At 36.2% G+C, this 19158-nt stretch overlaps 1 pseudogene; it reads right to left on the bottom strand.

Moving 5' to 3' along the window:
* Positions 1-13311: 13311 nt before the first annotated feature.
* Positions 13312-17200, bottom strand: LOC122279278 (annotated as a pseudogene).
* Between the last annotated feature and the right edge of the window lie 1958 nt (positions 17201-19158).

Below are 19158 nucleotides of genomic sequence, written 5' to 3' on the forward strand. Positions count from 1 at the left end.
CTTGCCCGTAAATATTGGGGGACATTTTGGGTTTTGGCCAGTCAGCTCCATTTGGAAATTTCCTACTCCACTTTCTGATAGTACCACATACGGAAGTACTAGTACAAAGATACACCATTTCTTTTCGTCCTCCATTGACTTTTATCCTGTTTAAAATTGGTTCATAAAATCAAGCACATTATATTAGAGGGAGGTTGAATGAGATTAAAGTTAGTAAGGATCTGGTCAATCAAACTAACAACGAGGTAGTCTCCTTTGACTTTTCTATGAACTGGTGAGAGTCTGCTCTTACTCGTTTCTAGAGTGAGTGTGGTTGAGTCCTAAGTGCCAATGTAAGGACTCTGGAAAGATGGATGGACTTGAAGAAAAATGGAAGACTATGAGGCTATCAGAGGAAGAACGTTTAGTGATAGAATTGAAGACAAAGCATATTGACAAGGTGCTGCATTAAGGGGAACTGAGTTTGGTAGGGAAGCTCTACTCTGATAGAGTAATTGTAAGTGAAGTGATTCGGTCAACTATGGTAAAAATTTGGAAGTTGCATAAATCTTTTTCTTCCCAGGTGATCAATTCCATTTTATTTGTGATAACTTTTGAAAAGAAGATTGATCGAGATAGAGTCCAAGCTGGGAAGCTGTGGCTATTTGATAGCATGTTATTTGTTATTAAGCAATTTGATGGTCTAACTCCACCAAAGTTAATGAAATTCGATTCCAAATCTTTCTGGACCTAGTTGCATAACCTCCCATTAATGTGCATGACGAAGGATATTGGTGAACAAATTGAAAAAACAATCAGGAAGGTGATAGATGTGGATGTAAAGAAAGATGGTATCGGGTGGGGTATTTATCTTAGAGTAAAGAGTGAAGTTAACTTGAGCAAGCCGATAGCAAGAGGACTGATAGTTAAGATGTTAGGAATTGAAAGATTGGTACCGTTACAGTATGAAAAGCTTCCCAGAGTATGCTACAAATGTGGATGTCTAGTTCATGGGGAGGAGGGATGTTCCTACTCAACTTCAAGGGATCCTCAGTCTGCTCCAGGAAAGAACCAGTTTGGGGCCTTGTTAAGGGCAGAAAAAAACCATAAAAGGCAGTATCTTAATCGAAAAGAAGAACAAGAATCATGATCACACAGTGAGGAAAGATACTTAGCCTGCTAGACCAAGCTTTGGTAAGGTGCAACCCTATCAGGTGGTGGCAATAGGAGGTGGTACAGTTAGAAGAGAGCCCAGTATGATGGGACTAACTGAAAATAACTGAAAGTGATAGTTAGTTGGTGAAAATAACTAGGAAGTTATGCAAGACTTCAATTCTAAAAGGGAGGGACTTATGGGATCTAAGAAGATGGTGATGAGGGGAGAAACAGAAAGCAATATTCAAACATGTGAAATGGATAAGGCACTGATTGGAGAAAATTATTGGGATTTAAATGGGGGGCATGCCATCAGGAAGAGTTGGGTTGTGGCCCAACGAGAAAGGGTTACTGTCCAAAGGCCTATACTGTTATAGGAAGGAAAGCCTACCAAATCACCTACAATAATAGTGGAAGATTTGATCGAGGAACAAATATTTGGTAGTCTAATGGAAAGTTCAATGAGAAGGAGTTTAACAAAAGGTACATGGAAGAGAAGGCTAGATTACAAGGTATAATATCTGAAATGGGAGTGTGAGCAAAAGGAATAGGGCAATCTTGCTTTAAAAAGTTGCGATGAAAGGCTTGGCAAGATTAGCAAAGGAGATCATATGGTCGGACAAAACCCTTTAAACACTGATGTAGTGACTGAGGTTGAGAGTCAACCTCGCCAAACATTATGAATACCTTATGCTGGAACTGTTGAGGGCATGGGAACCCTCGAATAATTCATGATCTTTACCATTTGGTAAGGGGTAAGAGGCCCAAAGTGAGACTAAATTACTTTAAGAAAGTTTGAATATGTGAGGAAGAAGTTACAATTTGAATGTTGCTTTGTTGTTGATCTGATGGGAAGAAGTAGGGGTCTGGCCTTATTGTGGAATAGGGAAGTAGAAATAATGAACTACTCTCAATTCCAGATACATGCCAAAATCCCGTATGAAGAAAAACACAATTACTGGTTTATGACTGGCATATATGGACATCCAGATAGTAGTAAGAGGAAAACAACTTGGGAATTATTATCAAAACTAAGACCTAGTCCAAATCAGGCTTGTAGTGTTTTAGGTGACAAGATGAGAAGAGTGGAGGAAAACTAAGGCCTAAAAGTCAGAAGGAAGAATTTAGGAATGCACTTGATGATAACAATCTTATTGGCTTGGGATGGAAGGGTGAAAAGTACACTTGGAGTAACAGACATGTAGACAATACCTTCACTAAGGAGAGACTAGGTAGGGTGGCAAATTAGAAGTGGTCGACCTATTTGGGAAGAGGCAGGTTGAGACTTTACTGCTAGGTTCTCTTATCATAAGCCACTTTTTCTAGAATTGAAAGATATAAATATGGTTAAGATGAGAAGGAAATGGATGTTTAGATATAAAGCAAAATGGGTAGTAGAGGAGGAAAGTGGGGTGGTCATAAATGAAACCTATGATAGATATGTGGATGGACAGAACCCTCTAAAAAGAGTTTAATACAAATTGCAGGCATGTAGACAGACTCTATCTTGATGTAACCAGTAGAAAAATACCTTAGAAGAAAGAGATATTGATGTAATCACTATATAATTGAAGCAAGAACAGATGAAAGAGGGACCCCAAAATGTTGTTTCTATCAAAGATTTAGAAGATAAAATAGGCAAGTTGTTTGAGTAGGAGAATATTAAATGGAGGCGAAGGGCAAAAAAGACTTCATATCAGCTTGGTGATCAAAACACAAAGTACCTTCATGCATGTGCAAGTCAAAGAAGAAGAAGGAATTAAATTCAGCAAGTTAGAGATCAAGAAGGTAGATTATAGACTAAGCAGGGGGAGATTGTAGCAGCTTTTAATCAATATTTTCACAGTAGATTCTACACTACAAACGCATCTCAGAAGGCTATAGAAGAATGTCTTGCACCTGTAAGACAGAAAGTGACCAATGAAATGAATAGGGAATTGCAAAAGATGTTCACTACGGAAGAAGTGAAGGCAACCCTACAACAAATGGCATCATTAAAGTCCCCTGGATCTGATGGTTTTGGGGCATGTTTTTACCAAACATACTGGGACATTGTGAGGGAGGAGGTATGTAGAGCTGCTTTTTGTTTTTTAAATAAGGGGATATGTATCAATGTATAAACTTCACATATATTGCTTTAATTCCTAAAGTTAATAACCCATTTGTTGTTAGTAACTTTAGACCAATCAACTTATGTAATGTATTATACAAGCTTGTATCAAAAGTGTTAGAAAACAAGTTGAAGAAGATGTTGCCTAACATAATATCAAGTCACAAAAGTGCATTTGTTCCTGGGAGACTCATCACTGATAATGTAATGATTGTTTAAAAAGCCTTAAATTCCATGAAGATGAGAAAGAAAGGCAAAGTTGGAAGCTTGGCCCTCAAGCTAGATATCTCCAAGGCACATGACAGATTAGAGTGGAGATTCATAGAAGCAATCATGAAAAGGTTGGGATTTTTATATAGATTGATCAAGCTAATTATGGAATGTATTTCCACAATGACATATGCTTGTCTTATAATTAAATGGATAGCCTGATGAAGTCGTAAAGCCAACAAGAGGTATAAGGCAAGGAGACCCAATATCTCCTTGCCTGTCCATTCTTTGTGCTGAAGGGCTAACTTCTTTAATTGAAGAATTTGAATAGAGGGGTGAAACAAAGGGAGTTGCATTAATTAAGGGTGGAACTAGCATCAATCATCTGTTGTTTGCAGATAATTGTGTTATATTTGGAAGGGCAACAACTAGGGAGTGGCGAAAAATACAAGAGATCCTGAGTAAGTATGAAAGAGCATCATGTCAATTGCTAAATAAATAGAAAACAACTATGTTTTTCAGCTCCAATGTTGCTATGAATATCAGGAAAAAAATCTTGCAAGAGGTAGGTATTACAGTGTCTGGTAGCAATGAGAAATACTTATGTTTACCTACCATAATTGGTAAATCTAAATCTAACACATTCAGGTTGTTAAAAAATAGAGAGTGGAAGAGAATTAGCAATTGGAAAAATACATTCTTATCTCAGGTAGAAAAAGAAGTGATGATCAAGGCTGTTTTGCAAGCATTACCTACATATTCAATGAGTGTATTCAAGATACCTCAAAAGTTATGTAATGAAATGTCTTCTATGCTACTGAGATTTTGGTGGGGTAAAAAAAATAGTGAGAGGAAGATTATATGGAGGAGCTAGGCAAAGATGAGCGATTTAAAACAAAGGGAAGGACGTGGATTTAGATATCTAGAAAGCTTCAATATGGTATTATTAGCAAAACAGTTTTGGAGATTGTTGAAGTATCCTGACTCAATGGTTGACACAATTATGATGGAAAAGTATTTCAAGAATCAGAAATTGTTAGATGTAAAGCTGGGATCTAGGCCTTCTTTTATTTGAATAAGCCTAATCTCATCACTAGAACTAGTTAAAACAGGTTTGGGTTGGTGTGTAGAGAATGGGAAAACAATCAAGATATGGGGGATAAGTGGTTGCCTATACCAGATTATGATAGAGTCCAATCACCAGTCAGAGCTCTTGATACAGAGGCCACTGTAAGTGACCTTATACAAGAAGGAGTAGGCAAATGGGAGGTGAATATGGTGGATGAAAGTTTTTGTACAAAAGAAGCAATTGCAATCAAAAGCATCCCTTTGAGTTGTCTAAACAACGAGGACAGGTTACTTTAGGTCAACAAGTATAGCGGTAAAGAGTGCCTACCACTTACAACATCCTAAAATGAGATCATGGTGGGGGGAGACCTCTAATGCAGCAGACAGAAGAAATGAATGTGACTCAATTTGGAGAATAAGAGTACAGAACAATGTGAAGCAATTTCTATGGAAGGTAGCACATGACATACAACCAAAAATAGAGAACTTATTGAAGAAACTAATAATATATTCAAATTTATATCTATTATGTGGAAGGAAACTTGAAACCATAATGCATGTGCTTTGAAATTGTCCTGCCTCAAGTGATGTTGGGGCTGAGACAAACAGTCCAGTGCAAAAATGACCTAGTATGGAGATGCATTGTATAGTGTTTTGGTGGAGATTAAATGACAAATTGAAGAGTGAACATGTGGAACTAGTTTAGAAGGAATTACTTGGTTTTTGAAAATAGGTTTGAACATCCAAGGCAAGTGTTTCAATCAGCAAAACAAAGTATGAAAGATTTCAATTTAGCTTGAAGCTCCAGAGAGAAAGGAAGTCAAACAACAATAGGAGTGAGGCAACTAACTAGTTCCGTAAAACCAACTGGTTTGAAATATAAAATCAACTCGGATGCAACAATGGATAACAAAAACAACAAAGGGGGAATTGGAGTGGTGATTAGAAACAGTGATGGCGATCTCATAGCTACCCTATGTCAAAGTTTTAATCATTGCATCAAACCTATTGTGATGGAAGCCCATGCTCTTAGAAGGGAAGTTACTTTATGCAAAGAACTTGGTCTTGGAAGGGTCGAGTTAGAAGGTGATTCAAAAATGGTTGTCACAATTGTAAAAAGCCGAGATGAAACAATAGCAGATTATGGTGTTGTTATAGAGGATGTTAAAAGCTTGATTGCAATCATCCAGATTGGAGGATTAGTTTAGGTAAGTAATGTTGCTCATTTGTTAGCTAAATTTGTTATTTCAATATTAGGGGAAAGAGTATGGATTGAAGATGGGCCTTTGCAAATAATTCCGTTAGTTTTGAAGGAAAAGTATTGTAATGACTAAATCTTGATGAATAAAAAGGCACCATGTTTTGTTCTAAAAAAAAATGCTGGTAAGGATCAATTTAATCTCACTGAATGGCATGAAGAGTTGCATGTCATGCTTCCATATAGGGAAAAGACCCATTCCTTTATTGATCCTTCAACAGTCATTGGTAGGTATAGTGACAAAGAAGAAATCGAAAAGAGTTTGATGAACCCAAATCCAAGTAGAAATCTTAATATAATTGCCATTTTGGATTTGGAGGTTGGGGAAGATCACACTTGCCAAGTCGGTTTACAATGATAATACAATAGTTAATCATTTTTAGTTGAGAATGTGGGTTTGTGTATCTGAGGGCTGTAGAGTTACAAGATTGGTGGAAGAAATTCTTATATATGTTGTTTGTAGAGTTGATTAGAATTCAATTAATGAAGATAGCTTGCAAACTATCATCAAGTAATTAAGATAGGTTGCAGACATTGGGATGTAAACGTTTGACCTCTTTGCCACCCATTATCAAGCACCTAACTACCTTAGAGAACTTGTTCATTGCTGAATGTAAAGAGGTGGGTTTGCGGAAGGAGATACATATATAGGATCTCAATTTGATACTCCAAATCTTGGTGATTTCTAAGTTACCAAAGTCGGAGATTTTACCCAAATGCCTCTTAGGATCTTCAAACATTTTAAAGCACCCTCATATAAGTAATTGTCAAATTTTCAAGGACTTGCCAGAGTGGTTGCCAACTCTTAAATCATTTCAGATATTAGAGATCATTGGTTGCATAGAGTTATCATCTCTTACGGAGGAGATTAATTATACGAAAGCATTAAGAAGACCGATGATTAAAGATTGTCCTAAACTTGTTACTCATTTGGAAGATTGGTTCAACATGTTAAAGCCCGAACTTGATTCTAAAAATACTAAAGATGAAGAAGATGAATGGAATTAAAATTTAATCATCTAAGTAATGCATGATCTAATAAATCAATATAACCAAATTTTTTTTGCCTCTAACCATAACTATTTCACTCATATATCGTTTTGTTATAATCACATATTTTGTTATGTTTTATTATTCTCCCCTTAGGTTTTATATATCCATAAGCATGCATTTGTAGCTTTTGCCTTCCACGAGTCCAAGCCAATGCTAGCTTGAACGTACGTACGTAGCTTCGTTCTAATTTATGTCTCCTCCTTAAATTGCATTAAGATATTTTAGTAGAATACATAAATGAATATGTGCGGTGACGTGTATAAAGTATTGTGCGATATTTGGATTGGTGAATGTATTTGCTTCGGTACCTCTATATGCTATGGGAGCCACTACTCCCACCGAAGTATTCAACAGCCAATTTTATTTTTTATTTTCTATTTTTTATTTTTTTTTCTTTTCAAACACCTTTTTAAACCACTTAAACATTAAAAAAATAAAAATAAAAATAAAAATCACAAAAAATATTATTGCCTTAAGAGAATATTTGGTGGATTTTATAAAAAAATATAAAAAATATTTCCTTAACTATTAAATACCAAAAAAAAAAAAAAAAAACAACCTATTTGGCAGATTTTGTCAATGGATTTTGTGTTTCCCATATATTAGGTAATGAGGCTGTCCATGGGTTGGCTCGTTATGCTTAGCATATAAATGATGTAGTCATGTGGAAAGATGTGACTCCTATGCCGATCTCCCAAATTGTTTGGGTTGATAATGTTTCTTTGTAACTCCTTGATTTTATAATGAAGATTTCTTCCCATAAAAGAATAAAAAGTAAAGTAATTTGATGCTTTATTATTCGGTAAATGCATGTGGGGAATAATTGATTGCATGAGTGCAAAGGTTAATAACTTTATTATTTCTTTAGAAAATTTCAATTTCCATTGAAGAAAGTGGTCTAAGTGCTTATTAACTTTTGCCTCAAAAAATAATTAATTGGTCCAACACCATGGTGGTTGATGTTAATATATATTGGCCTAATTCAAATTTGGCTCCTATGGGTATATATATATATATATATCTGTGAATAATAGTGAAATTATATAAGTTAAGATATTTTATTGAGTTTTGAGAAAGAAAAGAGAATGAGTTGACTAAAAGATTATGAAGTATAAAAATTGTTTAAATATAATTTTTGTTTTAAAATTTGAAAAAGTTGTATTATTTTTTTGTGTTTTATTTTGGAGTTTAAAAAGGTTATAATGATTAGATAATGGTTAGATGAAAAAATTAAGAACTTAAAATTAAAATTCTTTTTATATTTGAGTAATGTTTGAAAATAGAATATTTGAGAATATCTGAAAATATCTGAAAAACTATTTGAGAATACTTTATTTACCAAACGGGCTCATTTACCCGGGTATTTGTAATATTTCGATCTGCATGCTATAATTGTAAGAATTTCTATCTCAAAAGAAACAAGGAAACTATAAGCTGCAACTATATCATCTCATCTTAATAATAGTTTATACATAATCTATCCATCCACATTAATTTGTAGCTTCAAGCAACAACTCCGATCCAGTGCAAGGATGACATATCCTGATCCCTTAGAAGTTATACCTTCCTTTCTTATATTTCAAATATTAATATTATCATTTTGATAGGAATAAGAAGTTCATTAATCAATGGAAAAATGATTACAGACAATTATGAAGCCATAAGGCATGAGAAATACAGTCTGGAATACAATCCCACCATAAAGCAATGCTGTCATCACTAGAAATATTCCTAGCCAACATGTGAGCTACCATATTAGCCTCCCAATAAACATGAGAAAATTGACAACATTCAAAATATGATGAAAGCTGCTTAATTTCAAAATATAACCCCCAAAGCAAGGAGTTATGCATACTACTATCCTGAAGAGCTTCCACACATATCAGGCTATCATTTTCCACAATAAGCTTATAAATTCCCATAGTAGCACACAATTGTATCCCTCGGAAAATAGGCATCAATTCTATAACTTTTGAGCCTTCCATCTCCAATTTAGGTTTACTAGTAGCCATAAGAACTCTACCTAAATCATCCCTCAAAACAACACCAATTCCAGTTTTTCCCAACTCAGCAAAGACCGCCCCATCAACGTTTAACTTCAACCATTCAGTTGAAGGATGCTGCCACTTATAATGATGTGTTAGCTAAACCCTTGTTTGCTTCTTTACCTGGTTAAAACTTCCCAACATAGCAAATGCATTATCTGCTACATGTTTTGGACTGACTAACAACTGATCATGCATATATTTGTTCCTTTGAAACCAGAAACTCCAAGCCAAAGCAAAGAAAATAGATAACTTACCATGCATATTCCTCTGACAGATTTCCAAAGCCATGCCAAAAACTATTCTACTACTATTAATCATCAATCCAGGAATATAAGTATGCATTAGGCCCTGTAGAGAATTACATTTCACCAAAGCATGAGAAACATCTTAATAAGCTACTAAACATAATTTACAAGTGGCATGTGTCAAAATATGCTTCTGTACTAAGTTGGCCCCTGTAGGTAGCCCATTTTAGCATGCACGCTATACAAAAATTTTAATCTAATTCGGGGCCTTCATTTTCCATAGATGTTTCCAAACTAATTGCTACCCCTGCGAATTATGGCGAAAGCTCATGCAGCTCCTTATTCGGTTCATCCTGGAAGCACGATGAAGAGGGATATTGCCCTGTACATTGAGAGATGTGACACATGTTGTCAAGTCAAGGCCAAATATCAAAGACCCGCTGGTATGCTTCAACCTCTCCCTATCCCTGAGTGGAAATGAGACGACTCCACTATGGATTTTGTAGTGGGCTTACCGAGGACTCCTAGTGAAAAGAACTTGGTTTGGGTGATTGTTGACTGGTTGACCAAGATTGCTCATTTCTTGCCTATCAATAATACTGACTCCTTGGAAAGGTTAACCCGTCTGTATATAAAAGAGATAGTGCGGTTGCATGGGGTACCCAAGAGTATTGTATCAGATCGGGACCTGAGGTTCACATCTCATTTTTGGAAGAATTTACAAGCAACTCTGGGTACTAAATTGAAGTTTAGTACTGCATATCACCCTCAGACCCTTGAAGATATGTTGAGGGCATGTGTTATGGAATTTCAAAGAAGTTAGGAAAATCATTTGCCACTTATAGAATTCACTTATAATAATATTTTCCATGGGTCCATCCAAATGGCTCCATATGAAGCTCTTTATGGGAGGAAGTATAGATCGCCATTGTGCTGGGATGAAGTTGGCGAGAGTAAGATAATTGGGCCTGAAATAATTCAGGAAATGCAAAGTCAAGTTCGGATTATAAGGGATAAAATGGCGGCAGCACAGAGTCTTCAAAAAAGCTATGTGGATACAAGGAGGAGAGATTTATCGTTCGAGGAAGGTGATTGGGTTTATCTCAAAGTCTCTCCCATGAAAGGAGTTAAGCGTTTTGGTAAAAAGGGGAAACTTAATCTCAGATATGTTGGCCCTTTTTAGATTTTGGAGAAGGTAGGGCCTGTTGCTTATAGAATTGCATTCCTGGAATATTTTGGGGAAATTCATGATGTCTTCCATGTATCATCTTTGAAGAAGAGCTTTGGACAACAAGAGCCACGCTTTGACGACCCAGAGCATAGTTAGCTATAATTGGATCTTACTTATGAAGTTGTCCCAACGCAGATTATGGATTGGAAAGAACAAAGGTTGAGATCCAAGACGATACCTCTGGTGAAGGTGGTATGGGGAGATCTATTAGCTCAAGATTCCTCTTAGGAGAGAGAAGCAGACATGAGAGAACAATACCCATATTTGTTTGAGTGACTGGCGGTGAGTTTCCTAGCTTGGTCTTAGTTGAATCTTGTGACTTGCTGTAGCGTTAACATTTGACCTTGCAAATTTCGAGGACGAAATTTTATTTTAAGGGGGTGAGGATATGATACCCTGTATTTTAGTATATTTTTATTGAAGAAGTATTTTAATTTAATTAAAATATTAGTTCTTTTGTTTTAAATTTATCGGATTTTAGTTGGATTTATTTAGATGTGAAATTGATTTTGAGGTGCTTTCTTAATATTAATTATTGTTGTGCATTTAAATTGCTTTTTAAATTAAATTACTTTATTCTTGGGCTTTAAAATTATTGTGTTTTTAGATTTTATTATTTTATTTTATTTAATCACTGTATTTGAATTATTTTATTTAACTTGTTATTTTGAAAATAAGTTTTGTTGGATTAGTTTCTTGACTCAAGATGTGAGGATTGGACCTCATTTATTTTCCCCGTCTATTCTTTTTCTCTTTTCTTTTTTTTTTCCCCTTTTCCTCTTTTTTTTTTCTTCTTTCTTTTCTTTCTTCCCATTTTTCTTCCGATTTCTCTCTCTCCTCCCGCACGACATATCTCTTCTCTCTTCCCGTTGGGATTTTCGTCCAGCCCCAATTGCTGCCGCTCGCCGCTTGACCTACACCACCCCCACCATTTGATCCCCCACTGGCCAGTGCACCTAACACCAATTTCCAACCACTCTTGCGCCGCAGTTAACCACCACGAGCTCCTCCAAGTCGCAAGGCTTTTGAGCCATTCTGCCTCCGTCGCTCCACCTCCGACCACCATTTCTTCAACACTTTATCACCGACCTCTTGCCGACCTAACCCACCAATTTCCAGCTCCGATCCGTCGCCAAAGCAACCACCACGAGCTAAAATCCGTTTGGGTCATTTTTGGAATTCCACCGCCATTTTCACCGGCACCCACGGCCAGCAACCACTTCCACTAGCATCACTGACACCTCTAAGCCATTCCCTATCAATTCCATGTCTTAGTTTGTTCCTATTCAAAAGTGGGTATTTTGTGACCCACGGCCACAGTGCATTTTGCTAGTTACGTTGCCTTTCCTTCACCTTTTGTAGCTCCTTGATCATTCGAAAAATATTTTATGGCGTTGTAAGTATTTTTCAGACCTCCTTTAAGATTTAAATATATTACTACTTTAACAATACACTGTGTTGGTTGGTTGTGCAAGACTGATCGATTTTGAGAAGTTCAGGGGTAGGATGGATTGGAAGACAGAGTTATTTGTATATTGGTTGATGTTAGAATTTATTAAATATGTTGTATCTTATTGTATGCATTGCATGGAGCATGCATGTTCATGTTTGTAAATGGAAAATGGATTTTTCGCATAATGGCATGCATGTAAATGTGTTGGAAATGGAAATTGGATCTTTATGTGTAAGTGGATTTTTAGATGCGTGCGTATCACGACCCTAAGCCGAGATGGAGCATCATATCGGTGGAGCTCCTCTGGTCACTCCGGAGCACAATATACTGATCAGTGATGTCTCCTAAGTTGTTGCTGGGCAACAACATGAAGTACAATATGGTAACACTCTCGTGCCGACTCTGTGGCCCCTCTGCTGGCGGGGGCTAGAGGATGCTTGGCTACGAACGCGCTGGGCGCAAAACTGGGCATCGCTCTTTATGAAGTCACATGCATGGTCGTTACCCATGGTATGACGAAGAGAGTCAGGGTGTGCGGATGACCCCTAGGGGAGGTCATGGTGCATAAAGATAAATTGGTTATTGATTTGAAATTGGTTTTTGGGCTATTTTCTAGGAAAATGGCAATGAAAAGTTTTAAAGGAAACTTTTGGGCCAAATGTGATTTTTGCGTGAGTTGGAAAATGAATTATTTTTTAGAAAAGATTTTTTTTGGGTCTCATGCATATGGCATCTAGTGCATATTGTTGAGGTTTTAATATATTTTTATCTTATGGGTTGTTTGGAATATTACTTATCTGCGGTATCGTATTTGGTATCATAGATTTTGATACAGATGAGGAAGAGGCTGAGCCTGAGGAGGAGACTCTGCCGGAGAACTAATTTGGAGTTTGGCTTATTTTATTTGGAAATTATTTTCCGTCTTAAAATTATGTATTCTGGATTTGTGACAATATTGGGACTTGAAATATTTTCTTATGCTTGTTTTAAGCGAGTTTGTATTTAAACAAAATTCTGGTACTTAGTAGACTGAAATTTATTAGCCACTGTGTTATTTTTATTGTACACGTATTGCATGTACACACACTTGGCACTTGGCAATGAGATACGTGACCCGTGTTGTCATCATCCAGACGCTTCAATTTCTAGGTGTCCGTATGTGGGAGTTGGGGGCGTCACAAACCCGGCACAAAAGCGTACAAAAACACAACGTTAACATCCTTGACCCTTTGGGTATGGGGTGTTAGAGTAACAGTGTGAAAGATGATAATTACAGTTCGCCGCTAGAGGTAATAACACTTTTGCTGTGCTTTGATATTACTTTAAGGTGATATAAAATTTCTAAAAATTATAAGTTTATTAAAAGGCTTCGATTAGACTATGAATTTCTTTGGCTTCCGTAGTTTTTGAGTCAGTAGAATTGGTCGATTTTTAATACATCAAAGGTAGGAAATGCACGTGTAATGATGACAGTAATAACAATAAAAGACCATTGAATCAATGAGGAAGAGCAAGCAATATGTTAGGAAAATAAATTGACATTCTGTCAGAAGTCTGCAACTCGTTCAATAACAAAGTGATTGGTTCAATCCAAAAGCACATTTTATATATCTATCTACCACGAACCATTGTATTAGTGACATTGTTAATAGAGCAAATCCTTTAATTTGATTGTGGCAAGAGGCCTCACTTTCTGGGGCTGTAATCTGGTTCGCAGTGAATACTAGCTGTTTTGGACAGGGTAGATCATCAATCTCACTTTTTAACATGGAAATAGCAATTGGTCGATTTTTAATACATCAAAGGTAGGAAATGCACGTGTAATGATGACAGTAATAACAATAAAAGACCATTGAATCAATGAGGAAGAGCAAGCAATATGTTAGGAAAATAAATTGACATTCTGTCAGAAGTCTGCAACTCGTTCAATAACAAAGTGATTGGTTCAATCCAAAAGCACATTTTATATATCTATCTACCACGAACCATTGTATTAGTGACATTGTTAATAGAGCAAATCCTTTGATTGTGGCAAGAGGCCTCACTTTCTGGTGCTGTAATCTGGTTCGCAGTGAATACTAGCTGTTTTGGACAAGGTAGATCATCAATCTCACTTTTTAACATGGAAATAGCAATTGATACGGTTGGCCTATCTTTAGGCAAATCTTGTACACACAACAGCCCGACATGTATGCATCTCAAGATCTCCTTTTCAAAGTCAGGTTTCAATACTTTGGGATCTATTAAAGCTGGCATATTGTCTGTCTTCCACATTTTCCATGCCTACAAATATGAAAACATGATTAGTTTCAATATGTATAGCATCAATCACCGATTTGTATGCTCCAATGGTCCATATATTAAAAACTTGAGAAACTAGAAATTGATGTTTTAAAAAAGAGGTAATTAGATAAGAGAGACTTACAAATCTTGAAAGGCTCATGGTCTCCTCGTCATGATAAAAACTAGTGTTTTTCCTTCCGCATACTATCTCTAGCAATAATACTCCAAAGCTGAAGATATCTGATTTTTCTGAAAACCTCCCTTCCATTGCATATTCAGGAGGCATGTAGCCGCTTCAACAATTGTACACATCCAAATCTTATTATCAATAATATCAACATTAATATCTAATTGAATTCGGAAAATCAAAAGTGCTTACTACGTCCCAACAACTCTTTTAGTATTAGCTTGGTCTTCATTTCCCCCAAAAATCCTAGCCATTCCAAAGTCTGATATTTTTGGATTTAGCCCTTCATCCAATAATATATTACTTGCCTTTAGATCTCTATGAATAATCCTTAATCTCGAGTCCCTATGAAGATAGAGTAGACCTCGAGAAATTCCTTCAATAATGTTGAAACGTTTTCTCCAATCTAGAAGCTCTTGTTTAATTGGATCTAATTAATTTAATCCAAACAAATTAGAAAATAAAGTCAAGACGAAATACATAACAATAATGAAGGTAATTTTGGTAAGATGAAAGTCATCAGAAAAGAATGTGTTAACGAACTAAAATGCAACAACCATTGATATCACTTTTTGTCAATTGTTGTATATAGTTATAGATCATTATGATAATTGAAGATGCAAAAATTGGGCAATAGAATGAACTAACCAAATAGAAATGCGTCTAAACTTTTGTTTGGCATGTATTCATAGACTAATGGCTTTTCTTCTCCTTCGATACATCCGCCAAGAAGTCTAACGAGATTCCGGTGTTGGAGTTTAGAAATCACTGTCACCTCATTCATAAACTCTTGCATCCCTTGCCCTGATGTTCTGGCAAGTCTTTTTACTGCAATTTCTTGTCCATCTAACAGTTTTCCCTGCAAACAAGCAACAACCCATTTACTGCATATTCAAATTATTAGTTGATAAGCCTCTAGAAGCATAACCATTACCCTATATACGGGACCAAATCCATCTTGTCCCAGCTTGTTAGATTGATCAAAACTGTTCGTTGCACTTGCTAGCTCTTCAAGACTGAATATTGGTAGCTGATCCTGGAGTTTATCTTGGTTGATGTTGCCTGCAAGATTTTCTTCGCGATGAAATATTGGATATGTGCCTCCCATGATGTTTTTCTTACTTTTCTTTTTGCTCGCTGGTTTGCCAATAGTCGTACTAGTTAGTGTCCATGTACAAATGGTAACAGTTCTTAGTGCACTTAGCACTGGGCTGAATGAATGAACATCTTACCTTTACGTTTAGCCATCCTGCGACAAAAGAAGAATGTGCACATGGCAAGGATAGCTGTACCTATGACCACTGTGACTATGACGATTACTTTCACATCTTTCATTCTATCTGCAGCAAAGAAACATCCAAACTACTTCATCCGATGTAGGCTACAGAAGACTAACTACTTTTATTTTTTTCCTTTTCTAAGTAGATATATAAGCACAAAATAACCAATCAACTAGAACCGTAAATATAAACTTCAAGAGAGAAAAGAATCAAAGTTGCTACGGAACTTAATTGTGATTAGTTAACCTACCAAGTTCTGAAGAGGCCACGCGAACATAAAGATCGACTCCTCCGCTGGAGAATTGTTGCGAGTCTATTAAGTATTCTCTGCTCCATGACAGACACCCAAATCCAGATCCATATGCATAAGCTAAACAAGAACAATTCTCCAAGCACCGATATCTACATTCATCCTCAAAGTTAGATGACCAATTTGCCAAACTTGGCGTTTTCATCATCTTCGCCTTCAAAAACCCATCTTTTTTTCCATCTTCACCGGTACCTGTGCTCGCTCTCATACACTGCAAGGGTGTCCTCCTCACGCATCCACTTGTCCAATTTTCTCTATTCCATTCTTCTCTATTCTTTGGCTCAAACCCCTTTAAACAGCTGCAAATTGGTGAATTATTTAAGTTACAACTTCCGAATGCCCCGCACTTGCCGTAAACATCACACTCAGATGTCAAAGATGACCACTCGATACTCCAGTCCTTTCCATTAGAGGAATAAGTATCCAATAAGTTTCCTTCAGCAGACAAGACGTAATGCTTTAACAAAGACTTGTTTGAGAACACAAAACTTAAAGAGAATGATCCTTGTTTGTCATCTACTCTAAGATTAAATCCATCAAGATATCGGGAAGGCATGTGTGGTATTCCAATAAAGATCTGACTATTCCATGGCCCACTTCGCCAGTAAGGGCTACTGCCATTCCAAATTTATATTTCTGGAAGATTAAAAACGGAAATACCGAGAGAAAAGGTTCCAACGGCGGGATCTGACTGGCTCTTCCATGATGTGAGCTGCACTTTCTCTCCAGTTATTATATTAGCACTGATTTTCATCGTTGGTAGAAATGAGTCTGAAGGATGTTGGAAACTTTCCCATATGATTGATGCGGTAGTGTTTTCTTGCAAGACAAGGTTCCCGGAATCTAGAAGTTGGACGCTTCGATTAGGAACAGAGCCTGTTACATTTGATGACCAAATAATATTCTTTTCTCCATCTAATACGACTATATTGCCGTCTTTGGATATAGTAAGAATCCCGGAGGTGGTTTTGAGGGGCTTGTTCCTATTAGCAACCCATATGGCACGAGTCGTGGAAACTTTAGCATACCATATCCCAACATAGCGATAAGTAGAATTCACAGGGCTAAAAAATCCTAATAGGAACTCACCGTCATTAGAGATTATGGTTTCGGAATCTTTGATAAAGTTAGGTGCTGCGATGGTGTCCGTTGCATGGCCGAACTGTAAACAAAAGGAAGATAGCAAGACAAGAAAATATGATAAGTTTATGGTTCGAACAAGTCCCATAACTCATGAAGTTGCTCTTGTTCGTGAAAATGAAGGAATTTGATGGCATGGGAGCATCATTGAGCGTTGCTTCATATCCTCATACTTTCCCCGATATTTCTATTGAGCTTTGAACTTTCTATTATTCAAAGATATCAACTCAAGCTATGACTTCAAACCACGTGGATGACTTACGAACGCACATTTAATTAACTCTCATTCAGAGCAATTATTTAACAATAATAATAACTTAAACACACCATTGTCCAAATTAAATTAATTTATCATTTTATTTCTTTGGGCGCGCTTGAAATAGTTGAATAAACGGGCTGAATCATGATGGGAATGAAACAAAGGGGAGCCGACACAAGTCATGGTGCGACAGATCTGGTTGTTTCTTGACTATTTTGCAGGGCTTGGAATGATGCACGTATGCTTAATCCACCTTTTATGCCTCTCTCTTCTCTCTTCGTCTACTCTTTCTCGAGTCTCCTTAATTTCCTCCATTTTTTTTCTTTTTTTTAATAAAAATATCTGAAAAATATTATAGAGATAACGGATGAGTTATTAACAATTCGCTAAGTATAGGACATATATTAACATGCAAACAAAAACATTTATAGAGTACAATATGCAGAACAAAATATTTTCTAGAGTTATCATACAGAACAAAGCATATTTTCAAGCGTAATAGAGCAATGATTTTAAGACACATAAAACCTAGAGTACATTGGCATAATATAATCTGAGCATCATCATCACATCAAATTAGAGCATCTCACAAAGCAGAGACTATGTTTAACCCTTGTGGTAAGGTTGTGCTATCCCCAATGGCCAAACCGAGTAGAGATAGAAGTGAATCTTCCCCTTATTATTTTCGGAAACCCGAGTGTATACATAGGAAAGACCATATAAAAATCACATCGTTTCCAAATTGGGTGTACTTAGAGACAGAGAAGTTGGTATCAACCCAAACAATGCAGAGCAAAACAAGCAGAGTAGAAATAGAGTCAAATACAAAATCAGTACACCATGCAAAAGGTTTTTCAAATTCCATATCAAAAGAAAATAGAATACCAAAGCATATTCAAATCATTCTCACATTCTAAAAACAAAATTCGGAGCATCTTTCTAAATCAATGCATAGATTTCAATATCGCTCTTTTTCACATTTTCGAGATTGCATGACAAAAATATAGCTCATGTCCACACAATGCATGTCAAAAAAACATTTTCTCCTTTTCATATAGATTTCATGAGTAATGCAAATAAATGACCAAGATTGTTTTTCCCAAGTTCTCATTTTATAACAAAGTATGCAAAATTTTCAAAAAAGTCAACTTCAGTCTCAATAATTCGTGTAAAACCTAGTATAGGAACACTGTTTATCTAAACTTCTAATCGTCACCTATAAAATAGTCATGTGCACTCATAAATTTTGAATTGAACACATATAACAAAGCTTAAACCTAAAATACTAAGCAGTCTATTTTTCCTTAAAAAATAATCTACAACTCTCATAACCCTAAAACATCACCACTTCCCAAATTCATCGATGTCCACTTATTATTCACTTATCCTAATTCCCCCTTATTCACAAGGTTTATTTAAAAAAAATTAAAACCCAACCCATTAAAAAAAAAAAAAAAAGTGAAAAGTCGTTGAAATAAAAATATTATCCTACCCAAAAATAATTTGGAACCCGACCTCAACCCAAAAGCATCTTACTTCAAAATCACTTAACGTAACACACTAAAAAAATATATAAAACAGAACCAAATAAAAACAAGCCCACTAAAATAAATTCTTAAAACATTGTGTTTTAAAAACTGAGGGCAAAATTGTAATCTACTAACAAAAGTTCTACCATACTTTATGTATAACCATTAGAAAAAGCTAACCAACAACCTTGAGGTTAAAAGAAGAGGGAAGAGGTAGCAGTACATGCTTACCAAGAGGGAAAAGAATGCGAAGTGGGAGAGAGGGAGATAGATGAGAAGTGATGAGAGAGGGAAATAGAGAGAGAGAGAGAGAGAGAGAGAGAGAGACAGAGACAGAGACAGAAAGACAGAGACAAAGAT

Source organism: Carya illinoinensis, chromosome 10 (assembly GCF_018687715.1).
Source record: "Carya illinoinensis cultivar Pawnee chromosome 10, C.illinoinensisPawnee_v1, whole genome shotgun sequence".
Lineage (NCBI taxonomy): Eukaryota > Viridiplantae > Streptophyta > Magnoliopsida > Fagales > Juglandaceae > Carya > Carya illinoinensis.